The following is a 14,417-nucleotide window of genomic DNA, read 5'->3' as shown; positions in this document are numbered from 1 at the left end:
CATTTTTTCATATGTTTGTTGGCCTCACGTATGTCTTCTTTTGAAAAGTCTCTGTTCAAACATTCCCACTGAAATGCACCTGATACCTCATTTGGAAATGTGGTGATTACTCACCCTCTGCTTTGCTCTCACTGGGTGCTGCACTCCAGAGCTGTTCCTATTTGGCCATCTCAGATCTTCTACCAATCACTACATTTTATATGTATCAAAACATCATTATGTACCCCATGAATATGTACAAATATTATTTATCAGTTAAAAAATTAAATTAAATAATAAAATAAAACAAGTTTTAAATTAATAACTCTTCTATTGTTAAATAAATATCATTCTTAACTGCTCATTACAGAATGCAATAATCAGCAGTTGCTGCAGTAACAAATCCAAAATTGCAGTGGATTACAACGATAAACATTTATTTATCATGGTACATGAAGATTGTAGGTCAAGTATGGCTCTACTTAATATGCTTTCTCATTCCTGAGCCCAGGCTAAAGTATCAACCTCTGTACTGGACATGCTAGTCTCTCTGCAGAGGTTAAAAAATTCTAGAGGATGAGCCAACTCTATATTTAAGCCACCTGGTTGGACATATATCCCAACTTCTCACTTACATTGGCCAAAGCTAAGCTAGTATAAGAAAAATTGATTAAGCAGGAAAATTAGGTGAGTGGGAAGAGTGAACAAAATTTATACTTTTATTAAGCACATATTGACTTCCCTCCTGTGGGCACGCACACACACGCTACACACAGACACGCATTTATATGCCACGTCCTTGATATAGACTTCAGATCTGGATACAGCGTCTCAAGTATTTAAGAAGACAAGTTAACTGGGTTCATTACCAATAAATGCAACCAACGTGCAATGAGGGCACAAAGATAGAACAATGGTAATAAACCCATCCATTCACAAAGGGAAAGAATGGAGGTGCCACTGGTTAAAGAATGTAAGAACTTCTTATCCTGACAATGGCACATGTTCTTTCATTAGGCCATATTTTCTCTCTGAGAATTCCTCCCTAGTTCATTGTTTTTTATAGCTCCCGGATCCGTAAGTACTTCTTTTTCGTTTCTCTCTTGTCCACTGCTGATACAGACATTGGAAAATAGACCTTTATTTGGAAGAAATAAGTGTCTTTACCTGCCTGCTTTCTGTCTTATAAAGTGGGGTACCCAAAGATCCTTTTAAAATTCTCCTAGTAGGTTTCTTTTCACTGAGGTTAATGGCATGTTTGACAATACAAATCTCTTTAAAAAACTAAAAAACAAAATTCATTTTGATTCCATCAAAGTCTGTGTGCCAATAGCAATAATTATTATTTCTGAGAATTGCCTGACTCTCAAAGCATAATTTAATGTACTTTGAATTTGTCCAGCTTTTGACTTCTCTAGGACCAGGCCCTTGGTCTCTCTTTTCTGAGCTCCTTTACACAACTGACAGCTTTCACTTGGGGCCACCTTAAAACAATCAGAGTTTTTGGCAAAATATCTTTTTCCTGAGACTAAGCCATATTTAGGGTGAGTCTTAATCAGGTTTAATAGCCCAAAGCATTTCTTTTTAAAGTATTTTTCTCCGATACTGGATAAGAAATAATCTCAACTAGTCTCAGAATGTCTAGACTTGTTTTTTCTTTCATAGCTATTGTAAATAAGGCGATTCTTTCCTCAGTTCATCAAATGCAGAAAGCATTCAATGAATGCTAGCAATATTCTGTCTCAAAGTTTTTTCCCAAAATTCCATTGTTAATTTTTTTGTTCCAAATTATCATAGGTATGAGTTGTACTGCATTGCATGACATTATTGCCACTTCTTCTAGACTCTGAGTGTAGCCCACAGCCCAGCACCAGTTTGTTCGTATTATTTATTCAGTAGCAAAATTCCAGCGTTGTGTACCAATGATATTCTATAGTTTCTGCTGTGGTAATAAAAACCTCCAATATCTTAATGGCTTACAAGAATAAATCTTTATTTCTTGCTCTTCTTATACATTATATCTGGCTGACTGTACTCAGCTCCACATGCCTTATCAACCAAAAACTCGTTCTAGAGAGCAATAGCCTCTATTTGGTTTAATTTGTTTTTGCAGAAGAAGGTAGAAGCTAAAGAGGCTGATCCTGAACTGTGAAGTTATTTCTAAAGGTTATCTTTGGAACTATGGAGCATGTCTTATTCACTCACATTTCGTTAGTCAAAGCAATTTATGTGGCCAAGCCTGTCAGTGGGTAGGGACAGTTTACCCAAAGGCAAGAGGAGGTGTGAATATTTGAGATCAGTAGTGCAGTTTTATTCCATTATGTTAACGTTCTGCATCATAAGAAATATTTTTGTAGGCCTACAGACAGGAATACAAAAGTGGGACACTTAGACCTACATCTGGGTTGAAACATTTTTTATTGATAATTGTCAACTAAGTATAGTAGTATTAGATAGTTTAAGCATCATGAAGACCTCAGTGCTTTTTTTATTTTTTCCTTTGGTCACTTTGCTAAAATTGAGAAAAGGAAAACACCTTTATAAATGATTTCACTGGCTTCCAAAGCCTTGGTGATTAAAAAAGCATGATTAGAGAATTTTTTTCTTTCTCAAAAGTTGAAACACAATAAGGAAAGAAGGGGGGAAAATAAGCAGCAATGAAGCCTAGTTGTAGTTTTTCCAAATTATTTTTTTAAAATGGAGGAGGAGATAGAAAATAAAATATTCTAATAATAACTCCAAATGATCTGTTAAATGGACCAAAATAATTACTGCTACTATATCAATAGCCATACACATGTTATAATGTGCAATACTTTATAACATAAAAATCTGTTCTCTTGGATGAATTAAAGATAATTTTCTGAGATTTCGCCAACACATACAGGAAGAAAATAGAATATACTTGGACTTGCTTCCCAGGGATATTGGGAAAGCTAACAAAATCTGTGCAATTTTTTTGTTCCTTCCAACTCCTAGTTAGTAGTGCTTCATTTCATTAGAAGAATGGCATTTTTCCCTTTTGATTTTTGGAGTTGTTAATGTTCACTACTTCCTGCGTAAATATCATCTTTATCCTGAAGGATACATTATGAAGATAAATAAAATGTATGCATACAATAAATTCAGTGATATTAAATGCCTTTTCCCAGGAAAATGAATAAATAGGCTGCCTGCTTAATAAGATTTTGATTGAAAAACATTCTTATCACCAGTTACCTCTTTTGAGTTAGATGACTGATTTTAGGTTACTCATTAAGGTACTTTATACACTTTTTACTCTTTATGGTTTCTACACTATATTCTTCCTCTCTGTTTTAATAATAATTTGTGGAGTCATAAGAAAAAAACTTCCAAAATAAGTGACAAATTTATCAGGAATTTGTTTGAGATCAGCTATTTCTTTTTAAAATCTTACTTTTTTCTTATCTTTTATTCTTGATATAGATGAATAAATTTTATTACCTCTTCCTGTGAGAAAGACTTAAAAATTTATGATGTGCCTTTTAGATATATTTTAATTTTCTACTTTTTTTGCATTTTCTTTGACAAAATGATATAATAAGAACAGAAATAGTACAAATTAGTCTTTCCTTGAGATAAGCCAAACAGTGTAACATCGATTCCACTTGGCTCCTGGTTCAAAGTTGATTACTTTTCTGGCTTTTGGATGTGTGATAAAGGCTGCACTGTAATTATGTTGCAGTTCATTTCAATTATAAGAAAAACTGACTTAACCACTGTAAATCAAAAGCTGAGTCAATATCTTTGGTAATAACTGAATAACCTTTTAATTTTCTTAAAAGATAATAATATATAAGATAACATAGCTGGAATAAATGAGAAATGCCATTCTTAAAAGGCATATTATTTCCAGTACATGTATAATTTCTGGTTAAAGGCATTTATATCTTAGGAAGGAATGAAAGGAAATGCCAAACTATGATGGAAGTTTGGCACACTTCACAGCCAGTATGGTTACAGGATTTATTAAACGAAGGTCAAGAAAAAATTAAAACCAAATATAGACATGAGCTAGAATTTAAATTAGATCACAGAAAATGTAATTATTTCTTAATTATCCAGATTCTGTCTCCTTAGTATCAAATAGGAAAAGTATGGGCCAACTGCAATAATTGAGACTTCTGAGGGCAAATATCAAAACTCATGACTTGGGTTCAATTCAGAAAACAACAATGTGAAGAATCTGGAACACCTGTTATTCAAAGTGAGAATGCCCTTTGCAATTTCATTTCTTATAATGCCAGTGGGAACTCTAAATGTAATTGTGTCTCCACAGCTGTCCAAATCCATAATTTTTTTGGAACCATGCTGCAGCACTATATTTGACTTACACCAACTTTACAGGACAATTCTTTGAAAACACTCTTCAGGATGTCGCAATAATAGTCTTTTGACATTATGCACACAACTGATAATTATCCCACACTAACTGTATCTCCTCACATATAATGCTTCACAGAAAGCCATGTGGAATGAAGAAAATGTTTAGTGTTAACTGGGCTTCTGTAAAAGCATTGTTTTTACCAACATATGCATTGGATATTCAGATAATTAAAAGGCAGAAGCCCAGTGGAAATACTCTTTATTGAGTGTAAAAAGGCAAGACATATGCAAAAAAAAAATAGGCTGTAAAACTTCGGCATAGTGAGATATGATCTAGTTACAATAATGAATTCAGTGCCTTAATTTGAGTCACTTTTATCAGAGATGAGACAGTAAAGACATTGAATTTTGAATCTAACTTTGTGATATCCTTGATTAACTTGAAGTTAATATTCTAATTTTGTGATTTTGTCATGAACCTAAAGTCATGACTGCTAATATAAATCGGATAAAATATCTGTAATTTATGGAGCATATTTAGTTAATTCTTATAGTCACCTTATGAGATATTTGAAGAAACAAGAGGTTCAGAGGGGTCAGATGTTTGAGATTCCACTGTTGATAAGCAACCAGCCATGATTCAAGCCAAATGTAGTGTAGTTGTGAAGCAGCCTTCCCTTATTATTTTATTACCTGCTTTTCTCTTATTTATCCAAATCTGATGTTACTCATTATGTTAAAAAAATCACTACCTAATTGTTAGTGCCCTGAATTTACTCATGTTGTGCTGTTTACTTTTCAGACCATGCAAACCTATCCATTCTCCTCCACTCCAGGAAAAGGACTTGGCTCTGCTTGGGCACGTGCATAAACTGCCTCATTTCTGTCCCTTTTCATTTCTCCTCAGAGCAAAGGGGAGCTTCCTTTGCAACACCCTTACACATCCTCCCCAGCCTGGAGTAAATAAACAAATGAAATTGAACAGTGGCCAGATAAGTGTTGTATAAGAAAGAGGCTTGTGGTCAGGTACAGTGGCTCCTGCTTGTAATCCCAGCACTTTGGGAGGCCAAGGAAGACAGGTCACAAGGTCAGGAGTTCGAGATCAGCCTGGCCAATGTGGTGAAACCTTATCTCTAATAAAAATGCAAAAATTATCTGGGCATGGTGATGAGTGTCTATAATCCCATCTACTCGGGAGGCTGACACAGTAGAATTGTTTGAACACTGGAGTCAGAGGTTGCAGTGAGCTTAGATCATGCCATTGCACTCCAGCCTGGGTGACAGGGCAAGACTCTGTCTCAAAAAAAAAAAAAAAAAAAAGAGGCTTGCAATATGACTTCAACTACTAATAAGCTTGTGGCCTCACAGGAAAAATTCCTCTGTTATACACTATTATCAATTTGTTTGCCCAAAAGATTCTACCGAGCTTAGAGAATGCCACAATGTTGTCTCTGAACCAAGAGAGTCTTTCCCATTGGAAAGTTTTAACTCTAGTTGTAGAATTTATTACATTTTGATTGTGTGGTAAAATCCTGTTCTACAGTCATGCCAGCTTCTCACATTTCTAGGTCTTGGGGCCTGACAAAGAAAAGATAATGATACTTTACAATTCTAGCTCAGCTTTCAATTTATCTCACCATTCAAGAAATGCAAGAATATGAGTCATAAATAGAACTATAATAAATAATTTTTAATTATGTCAAGCTTTATATAATTCTACTAATCTCTTATTTGTAATGGTCATAGCAGTCCAATAATTTTATTGAGTAATTTACATTAATCATGCACAAAACTATATTTAATCTATATGGTGTTCATGCCTAACTTGGGGGAAAAGCCTATCTTTTCTTAAGTTTTTGCTTTGAAATTTTGTATGAAGTCAAAGCCTCATACAGTCTTTTCAGTCTTGCCCATGTGATATGGTTTGGCTATGTCCCCACCCAAATCTCAACTTGAATTGTGTTTCCCAAAATTCCCATGTGTTGTAGGAGGGACCCAGGAAGAGGTAACTGAGTCATGGGGAATGGTGTTTCCTGTGCTATTCTCATGATAGTGAATAAGTCTCAGGAAATTTGATGGGTTTATCAGGGGTTCCTGTCTTTGCTTCTTCCTCATTGCTGCCACCATGTAAGAAGTGCCTTTCACTCCTGCCGTAATTTTGAGACCTCTCAAGACATATGAAACTGTAAGTTCAATTAAATCTCTTTCTTTGTAAATTGCTTAGTCTCAGGTATGTCTTTATCAGCAGTATGAAAATGGACTAATACAGTAAATTGATACCATTAGAACGGGGCATTGCTGAAAAGATACTCCAAAATGTGGAAGCGACTTTGAAACTGAGTAACAGGCAGAGGTTAGAACAGTTTGGAGGGCTCAGTAGAAGACAGGAAAATGTGGGAATATTTCCTAGAGACTTATTGAATGGCATTGCCCAAAATGCTAATAGTGATATGGACAATAAGGTCCAGGTTGAGGTGATCTCAGATGGAAATGAGGAACTTGTTAAGAACTGGAGCAAAGGTGACTTTTGTTATGTTCTGCAAAAAGACTGGTGGCATTTTGCCCCTGCCCTAGAGATTTATGGGACTTTGAACTTGAGAGAGATGATTTAGGGTATCTGGCAGAAGAAATTTCTAAGGAGCAAAGCATTCAAGAGGTGACTTGTGTGCTGTTAAAGGCATTCAGTTTTATAAGGGAAGCAGAGTATAAAAGTTTGGAAAATTTGCAGCCTGAAAATGTCATAGAAATAAAAAACCCATTTTCTAGGGAGAAATTCAAGCTGGCTGAAGGCATTTGCATAGGTAAGGAGAAGCCAAATGTTAATTCCCAGGAACATGAGGAAAATGTCTCTAAGCCATGTCAGAGACATTCACAGCAGCTCCTCCCATCACCAGCCAGGAGGCCCGGGAGGAAAAAAGTGATTTTATGGACCAGACCAACAGGCCCCAAGCTATGTGCAGCTGAGGACTTGGTGCCATGTGTCTCAGCCACTCCAGCTGTGACTGAAAGAGGCCAACATACAGCTTGGGCAGTGGCTTCAGAGGGTGGAAGCCCCAAGCCTTGGCAGCTTTCAACTAGTGTTGAGACTGGAGGTGCACAGAGTCAAGAATTGAGGTTTGGGAACCCCTGCCTAGATTTCAGAAGATGTATGGAAATGCCTGGATGTCCGGGCAAAAGTTTGCTGCCAGGGTGGGGCACTCATGGAGAACCATTATAGAAGAGAAATGTGGGATCGGAGACCCCACACAGTCAGCCTACTGGGACACTGCCTAGTGGCAATGTGAGAAGAGGAACACTGTCCTCCAGACCCCCACAATGGTAGATCCACTGACAGCTTGCCCCATGCTGCTGGAAAAGCCACAGACACTCAATGCCAGCCCATGAAAGCAGCTGGGAGGGAGGCTGTACCCTGCAAAGCCACAGGAGTGACGCTGCCCGAGACCATGGGAACCCACCTCTTGCATTAGCATGACTTGAATGTGAGACCTGGAGTCAAAGGAGATCATTTTGGAGCTTTAAAATTTGTCTGCCCTGCTAGAGTTTGGACTTGTATGGGTACTGTTATTCCTTTGCTTTGTCCAATTTCTTCCATTTGGAATGGCTATATTTACCCAATACCTGTACCCACATTGTATCAAGGAAGTAAGTAATTAGCTTTCAATTTTACAGGCTCATAGGTGGAATGGACTTGCCTTGTCTCAGATGAGACTTTGGACTGTGGACATTTTAGAGTTAATGCTGAAATTGAGTTAAGACTTTGGGGGACTGTTGGGAAGATATGATTGGTTTTGAAATGTGAGGACTTGAGATTTGGAGGGGTCAGGAGAGGAATGATACGGCTTGGCTGTGTCCCCATCCAAATCTTAATGTGAATTGTATCTCTCAGAATTCCCATGTATTGTGGTAGGACCCAGGAGGGGGTAATTGAATCATGGGGACTGGTGTTTCCTGTGCTATTCTTGTGATGGTGAATTAGTCTTATGAAATCTGATGGATTTATCATGGGATTCTACTTTTGCTTCTTCCTCATTGTCTCTTGCCACCACCATGTAAGAAGTCCCTTTCACCTCCTGCCATGATTCTGAGGCCTTCCTAGCTATATAAAACTGTAAGTTCAATTAAGCTTCTTTCTCATATAAATGCCCAGTCTGGGGTATGTGTCTATCAGCAGTGTGAAAATAGACAAATACACTATGTTACTAGCTTTGGGATATTCCTTAAATTCTTTTCTGTCTCTCCTTTACCATAAAAGAGTGTCTCAGTAAGACTTTGGAAGCAATCCCTGATTATCTTGGTCAATGTTTTATTGCACCTACCCTATTTCTGCCCTTGAGAACTTACAGTTCTAGAGCAGTTTCCTCTGTGGGTATGTGTGTGTGTGTGCATGTATGCTGATATAAAGTATCCTTCATATCAAGATCAAATGAAGAATTATACTGTTGTCATAGTCTTGAGGTAATTTTGGCAGCCAGCTCCTGGTGACTCATGCTCAGTAAGTAGCACCATGACCATAAAATATGCAAGATCTATCATCAGAATGCAGAATAAGATCTCAATGCCATATGAGGGCACCAAACATATAACAATGGTGTTGCTTTCAATAAGGTTCCAAATTACTATAGTGTGTCTCCTCATATGGTGTAAACCAACAACAACAACAAAAAAGATTGAGGCAAGACTCAATTGATTTTGATTTTGAGGTTTATTTTTCCAAGGTTGAGGACATACCTGAGGATAAAAAAATGCAAATCACAGGAGCATCTGTGGTCTGTTCCTTTTCCAAACAGGGTTTTGAGGACTTCAGTATTTAAAGAAGAAAGAGCTAGAGGGAGAGGAAGAAGAAAAAAAATGGTCAGGGAGGGTAGGCAATGAGACAAGTGGTTACATTCTTATGGCGCTTTGATTAGTACTTGCAGAATATGCATTTTACATGTGAAAGCAGAGAGTAGAGGAACAGTCAATTATACATTCTTTTATATTTTACATAAGATAAGTTTTCCTTCTACAAATCTTCCTGGACTATATGTCCTCTTAAGCGCCAGCCATGTAAACTCTCCCCACTGACCTGGGCGAATTCAATGATTTGTTACAGATAATAGATAGAAGCAGCTACTCCCATGAAACCAGGAGGATACACCAGCTTCTTTGTTTTTGAACTTCTTGCCAAAAGGGGTCCAAAAAGGCCAGCATATCCAATAACACCAAGTCTTGGAAAAAATCCTGGAGGTGCATTTGGAGATATTCGTACCTGTTGACCCAAACTTTGCATCTTGGGATTAGTTTGGGAGTATGTTTCTTGACACCAACTTGTACATGGCCCACAATAATGTTGGAGCTGAGAGATGCTTTCTTCAAAGTGGGTCCTCAACCCCTCCACATATTCAGATTCATCCCAGGAACTGAGTAGATTGAAAGCTCGTCAAACTTTATAGGATTTTTGGGAGAGTGAAAGCTCGTCAAACTTTATAGGATTTTTGGGAGACGAGTCCCTTCTTGATGATGCATAGACCTTGAAGATAAGCAAGCTCATGCCAGCTTCCCCCAGGAACCTTGGAGTTGCCTTAAAAGTATTACTGGCAGCAGTGGCTCCAGCAGGGTGGAGCAGGAGTTAAATTCTTGGTTTGAAATTCTTGAGAGTGCTATGTTTAGAGACATGGATTTGGGCATCAGCAAAGTGTATAGTTGGTAACTAAATCTATGTGAATTTTGATCTGGAACTTGTAGATATTCTTCCCTGTTTCATGTATGGCAAGTCAGTCCAACTGGTAATTGAGATAGCTTCTTCCATTCTCCTGGGGCATATAGTGACTGCCTGTTATGTTTATATGCCTTCTGTCCCCACAACTTCATCAAGAGTGCTTTATAACTTTGCCTACTCCACTGTAATCATCAATTTTGATTGGCATCTTCCCTGGTCTAAAGAATGCCAAGATAGCTGGCAAAACATTATTTCTGGATTCAGATGTGAGAGTGTTTCTAGAAGCAATTGGCATTTGAATCAGTAGACTGAGTGAAGATCACCTGTCTCAATGTAGGTGGGCATCATTCTATCTACTGAGGGCCTAAATAGAACAAAAAGGCAGAGAATGGGCAAATTCTCTTTGTTTAGAGCTGAGACATCCATCTTCTCCTGCACTTGGACATCATTGCTCCTGGTTCTCAAGCTTTCAGCTTCAGATGAGGTTTATACTATCAGCTCCCTAATTCTTAGGCCTTTAGAGTTGAACTGAATCACACAATCGCCTTTCCTGTTTCTTCAGGTTGCAGACAGCAGATCACGGGACTTCTTAGCCTCCACTTCCACGTGAACCAATTGAAGAAACAAATGTTCACCTCAGAAGATTTGTTATGTTTAAATGAGCTAATACATATAAATATTTTAGCCCAGTACCTGGTACCTACTAAATATTCAATGAATTATTTTTTATTGTTACTAATCCTAAACCAGAAAAAGAGTCACTCTAAAGAGTTATAAAAAAGTTCTTTAAGTATCCATCAATATTGGCTGTGGGCCAGGCATTGTTACGGGTGCTCTGGGAAATGTGGTAAGCAGCACAGAGAGATCCCTGTCTTTTGGAGTTTATCTGTCTGTAGACATGGGGATGCTGGGCATGGGAAAACAAACTGAAAACATGTAAATGAATATAAAGCAAAGTAAAATAATTTATATTTGGACAAACATACAATTTTGTAAGGAAGCAGAAGAGGACTAGGGTGGTGAGGTATGTCTTTAGACGTGACATTTGATTTGAGGACAACAAGGAGAAGGAATAGTGAGTGCAAAATGAAAGGCCAATGAGCTTATTATCTTAAGAATTAGCAAAAAGGCCAGTTACCTGGAGCAGAGTAAAGTGAACAGTGGTATGCGCTGACAGGCAGGCATATTACAGAAATTTACATCACAGAATTTTGGAGACCATAGTTAAGGAATTTGGAATTTGTTGATTCTGCAATGGGAAATCATTGGCAAGTTTTAAGGAGGAAGTGACATGACCTGGTTTTCATTTTAGAAAGATTTTTCTGGCTACTCTGTGGGGGATGGATTTAGAGGGCAAGAGCTAAAGCAAGTGCAGCAATCAGGAGGTTATTGAAATAGTTGTCACGGAGCATGAGGCTGGCCTGAGCAAGGATTTGCATTGAGGGTACTGAAAAATTGTTAGATTTGGAATATATATATTTTTTCTGTTAATATGTGTGAATTGCATGCGAGTTGTGAGCAAAAGAAAGAAATGATAAGGATCTTAGAGTTCTGTCTAAGACAGCCAACAAAGGGGCTCATGTTTTTTTGTTTTTGTTTTTTGACTAAATGGAATAAACTACAGGGTTATAAATATCTGTGAGACAGAGAAAAGCAAACAATAACAAAATGCAAAAAAAAAAAAGAAAACCCAAATCAACCGGTATTATGAAATCAATATTTTAATGCAAAAATTCTGCACTTTAAGAAACCATCTAAAAATATTTGGTTTGACACTTTCTTTCTATTTTCAGTGGCTTCCTCAAGAAAAATGCATCCTCATTTATTGGCATTCTAGATAGCATTCCTGTCTCCTCTTAAAAAATGAAGAGGATAAAGGATATTTTTGACGGATCCACTCTGCTCAGGAAATGCTTGCCTTAGTTATTCATGTAACATGTGTTTAAAATGGTTTAAAGCATAGTGAAAAATTAGAAATGTACAGTAGAAGTAGATCTAAGTCATCTTTATAGCCCTGATTTTCAGAACATTATTATGACAATCTGTTACCCTATTATTTGGTGTTTATTTATGAATTTTCTCACAACTAAAAAAAATAGTCTTTTTATTTCATGAAAAAAGTTTAAAAGATATTAGAAAACGTCTCCTAAAGTTAAAAAGAAACTCAGTATACAAAAAGGGCAAAAACTGCAAAGTGTCATATTTCCTTTGGGATCCAGTGAAAATGTATTATTACTGATATGGTAGGCAGAATGCTACTATATCCTAGTTTTCTAGGTGGGGTCAATCTAATCACATGAGCCTCTAAAAGCAGAGAACTTTTTCTGGCTAGAGTCAGAGAGATGTGGTTAAAGATGAATTGGGAGAGACTTGAAGTATCAGAGCAATTCAACTCAGATTGCTGGAGAGGTGACCACACGGAAAATGTGAGAAGAAATGAAGGAAAATACAGAAGTTAGGATGATCTCCCTGCTGTAGTCTGAATGTGTCCCTCAGAATTTGTGTGTTGGAAAATTTTTAAAAATATATATTTTATTGCTCTTTAGGTTCTGGGGTACATGTAAAGAACATGCAGGATTGTTGCATAGGTACATACATGGCAATGTGGTTTGCTGCCTCCATCCCCATCACCTATATCTGGCATTTCTCTCCATGTTACCCCTCCCCAACTCCCGACCCCCCACTGTCCCTCTCCTAGTCCCCCACAACAGACCCCAGTGTGTGATGCTCCCCTCCCTGTGTCCATGTGTTCTCATTATTCAACATGCGCTTATGAGTGAGAACATGCAGTGTTTGATTTTCTGTTCTTGTGTCAGTTTGCTGAGAACGATAGTTTCCAGGTCATCCATGTCCCTACAACGGACACGAACTCATAGTTTTTTATGGCTGAATCATATGTTGGAAATTTAATCCCAAATGCAACAGTGTTAGGAGGAAGGACTCTGTCCTCCCGAATGGATTAATTCCACTGTAAAATGGGCTTGTGGGGGTGAGTTCACTCTCTTTTGTTCTTTCGCCACGTGAGGACCCAGCAAGAAGGTCCTCACAAAATGCTAGCTTCATGATCTTGGACTTACCAGTCCCTAGAGCTGTGAGGAAGTAAATTTCTGTTTTTCATAAATTCTCTAGTCTGAGATAATTCTGTTACAGCAGTATAAATGAACTAAGACCACCCTCTTTTGCACTCCCTGTCAGTCAGCCAGTTTTTTTTTTCACACACAAATATACTAAATCCAGGAAAAAATAAAAATAAATTTGGAAGTGAATGTATCCCCAGAGACTTCAGCAAAGAATGCATCCTTGATGTTGGCTTTGTAAGCCTCTAATCTGAGGACAAATCTGCATTATTTTGTACCTCTATTTCTGATAATAAATAGGGGTTTCTTAAGCTGCTAAATTTGTGGTAATTTGTTATGGTAGCAACAGAAAACACAAATAATGGAAAAGGACTGTAAACAGTAAGACAAAAGACAGGAAAGACAAATTCTTTTCTAAATATTTGTTAATATAAAATTACTATTCATAATGTACACTACTGACTGTAAAATGGATTGCCTTCATTTTTATTTTAAAAGATATTAGTTTGACATTTAAAGAGATGAATTTTAGGAAAGAATTATGCTTTATTTAAAGTTAGATTTGTTTGATTCCCTGAGTAATTTTCACTTGAAAAGTTTAATAATTTCTTCTAGCTATATTGTGTCATTCAATAAAGCTGAAAGCTAGTAAAACTAAAACAGTCTAATAATCAGAAACCAAGGAAACATTCAAAATTGCTTTTTTGATCTTTGAAGATTATACCATTTTTACCCAAGTAAATAGGAGAAGTTCTTAGAGTGCTTCAGCTATATTATTTTATATGACTTTGGGTGAGGCTTTTAGCTTCCCTGTGACATATTTTTCTTAGCTTTTAGTCTCAAAATTAATAAAACCTATCCCAGAAACTTGTTATAAGGGTTAAATGAGTAGAGAATTAGGAGTTAGAATTAGAGACTCACAGAACAAAGTTTTGTATTATTTTGTTTTGTTTATCTGAAAGTATTTTTGCATGAAAGGTGGGATATTAGATATAAGTGTAGAACTATAGATGCAAATCCCTAGAGTCTAATGGCACGAGAGAAACTCACCTGTCTGATTATATGTTGCCATGATTCAAGATAAGTGGACCTGCCTTTCCTCTTCTCTTCAGTTCTATCATTAGCCCAGTGTGTCTTAGACAGTCTTGATAATTTTTACATTATCTCCAATTGTTATATTATTAACCTTCACAAAGTTGTAGTATTTCAAGATGACCAACAAAGCCTATAAATAAAAAATATTGTTTTCCATAGTTTTATTATATTATAGAAGAAATGCCTGCATCACAATAAAATACCCTGCTAGCTGGGGTGCA

The 14,417-nt window shown here is 37.0% G+C and overlaps 1 pseudogene; it reads right to left on the bottom strand.

The window, feature by feature from the left end:
• Positions 1–1,277: 1,277 nt before the first annotated feature.
• LOC116550643 lies at positions 1,278–14,173 on the bottom strand (annotated as a pseudogene).
• Positions 14,174–14,417: the final 244 nt, after the last annotated feature.

The sequence above is a fragment of the Sapajus apella genome, unplaced genomic scaffold (genome assembly GCF_009761245.1).
Source record: "Sapajus apella isolate SASKATOON/1434 unplaced genomic scaffold, GSC_monkey_1.0 scaffold8, whole genome shotgun sequence".
Lineage (NCBI taxonomy): Eukaryota > Metazoa > Chordata > Mammalia > Primates > Cebidae > Sapajus > Sapajus apella.
Note: the sequence above shows the minus strand (reverse complement) of the source record. Positions and strands in the feature narration are given on the sequence as shown.